This window comes from Anomaloglossus baeobatrachus, unplaced genomic scaffold (assembly GCF_048569485.1).
Source record: "Anomaloglossus baeobatrachus isolate aAnoBae1 unplaced genomic scaffold, aAnoBae1.hap1 Scaffold_115, whole genome shotgun sequence".
In the NCBI taxonomy this organism is placed as follows: domain Eukaryota; kingdom Metazoa; phylum Chordata; class Amphibia; order Anura; family Aromobatidae; genus Anomaloglossus; species Anomaloglossus baeobatrachus.
In genome coordinates this window covers 367,614-370,215 of record NW_027441885.1, presented here as the reverse complement: position 1 = coordinate 370,215, position 2,602 = coordinate 367,614, and positions in this window count along the sequence as shown.

Genomic DNA, 2,602 nt, shown 5'->3' with positions numbered 1-2,602 from the left:
TTCTGGCTGGCCTCGTCCTTCCTTCTCAATGCGCAAGGGCCACATTCTCGGCACCAGGCCTCCACAGATTCCCGCATTCCACTCCAATAGAACCGCTCTCTTAACAACATCTCTAGCTTCTTCCACCCGAAGTGCACTGCACCATCATGGTATGCTTGCAGGACGGTGGGCACGTTAGCCTGGGGAATCACCAGCTGGCGGATCTTCTCGTGAGTCTTTGGATTAATCAGCTCGCGATACAACTTCCCCTGGTGTAGGTATAGCCGGGTCCGTTCTTGCCACAGACGTTGGGCTTCGGCAGGGGCAGCAGGGTCTATCCCAGCAGAACCCTGTTCCACTAGAGTCTTGACCAGGCGGACAGCAGGTGCCTGGTCCTGAGCTTCCTGCCAGTCCTGTCGGGGCAGCGGATCCAGGTTCACCCGTTGTTGGTAGACGTGCACCTTCTCAGTGAATGGCCGGTGAAATGCAGGCAACTCGATCTCTTCGAGGTCATCATCCTCTGGCCCCTCTTCCGACAGGTGGGGCATCCGGGAGAGTGCATTGGCATTGACGTTGGTACGGCCGGCCCGGTACTTGATGGTGAAATCGTAGTTGGCTAACCTGGTCACCCACCGCTGCTCCAACGCGCCCAGCTTGGCCGTATCTAGATGGGTCAGCAGGTTATTGTCTGTGTACGCGGTGAACTTGGCTGCTGCCAGGTAATGGCGGAACCGCTCGGTGATAGCCCACACCAGTGCCAAGAGCTCAAGCTTGAAGGAGATGTAGTTCTCAGGGTTCCTCTCAGTCGGTCGGAGTTTTCGGCTAGCATAAGCTATTACCTTTTCCCTTCTGTCTTGGACCTGGGATAGAACAGCCCCCAAGCCCACATTGCTGGCGTCGGTGTAGAGGATGAATGGGCGGCTGTAGTCAGGGTACGCTAGGATTTCCTCTCCGGTCAGGGCTGTTCTCAGCTGGCGGAAGGATTCCTCATGCTTTTCTTCCCACACCAATGGGGCTACTAGGGATCTACCACCCTTGGTCTGTCCTACGAGGAGGTCTTGCATGGGGGCAGCCATCTTTGTGTACCCCTTAATGAAGCGACGGTAATATCCCACCAGGCCCAGAAACTGCCTCACTTCCCTCACTGTGGTCGGTCTCGGCCAGTCTTGGATGGCGGTGATCTTCTCGGGGTTGGGGGCGACACCTTCCGCACCAACCACATGTCCTAGGTACTGCACTCTGGGTTTCAGCAGATGACACTTTGAGGGCTTCAACTTCATCCCATACTTGGCAAGGGACGCGAACACCTCGGCTAGGTACTCCAGGTGGGCTTCATACGTCTGTGAGTACACAATCACATCATCCAAGTACAGCAAAACGGTCCCATAGGCAGTCTTCTCTCGGTCTTCCGGTGCCACGGCCACCTGCCAGTACCCGCTGGTGAGGTCAAGGGTGGAGAAGTAGTTAGCGGTTCTCAGCGAGGCCAGGGACTCTTTGATGCGGGGCAGAGGGTAAGCATCCTTATGCGTTATCTGGTTAATCTTCCGGTAATCCACACACATCCGCATGGTGCCATCCTTCTTCTTAACCAGCACCAACGGAGCGGCCCAGGGACTACAGCTGTCCCTAATAACCCCTGCCTCCTTCATGTTCCTCAACATGTCTTTGGCGCATTGGTAGTGCGCAGGGGGAATAGGCCTGTATCTCTCTTTAATAGGGGAGTGTGTACCGGTAGGGATGTGGTGTTGAACCCCTTTAATCTGCCCAAAATCTAGAGGGTGCTTGCTAAAAACCCGCTCATACTCCTGTACCACCCGGTATACCCCTTCCTTGTGGTGTATGGGGGTATCATCAGTGCCGACATGTAGCTCTCGATACCACTCGCCTAACTCCCCCAGGGATGAGTGGGAACCGGCAGCAGGCGGTGTGACCGGGGGAACGGCTTCATGGATCGTGTGGGGATCTAGAGTGAGCAATTTGGCAAGGGTAGCGTACCGGGTGGTGCATGAATGCACACATATTGGTTTTATAATCTTATTGTATTACTTTATATTCTTATTTCACTTGTGCATATCTCCACCATAATCCTGGCTAAGAAATATAGCTTTTTTTGGGGTACACAGGTAGTAAGGTCTTCTTTCTATTTCTTTAGGGGTGATATAGCCTGGTGGAACTCTAGACCTCTAACATTATATATGCACCCTTTTTCTTTATGGTTCTTGGACACCTTATAACATTCTTCCATACATATATATCTTTCTCATAAATTATAAATAATTAGGCATTTTTATATATTTTATTTACATTTTCATAAATAACTTTTTACAAAGCATGGGGGACATTCTCACATACATATAATTTTCATGTACGCATTCTGAAAATTTACGCATAAACCGTACACACTCCTTTTTGTAACAATTTCTATAACTCATTCGCTGAACTCTCATCCCGGATATTCATTCTTACACCGAATTTCCTGTTATAACACAACATTCATGATTTTTATTCAATTTATTTTTATTTTTTAGGTTTATTAGTAGTGATGAGCGAGTACTAAAAAGCTCGGGTGCTCGAAGCTCGGGCCGAGCCTCCCAAGATACTCGTGTACTCGGCCCGAGCACCG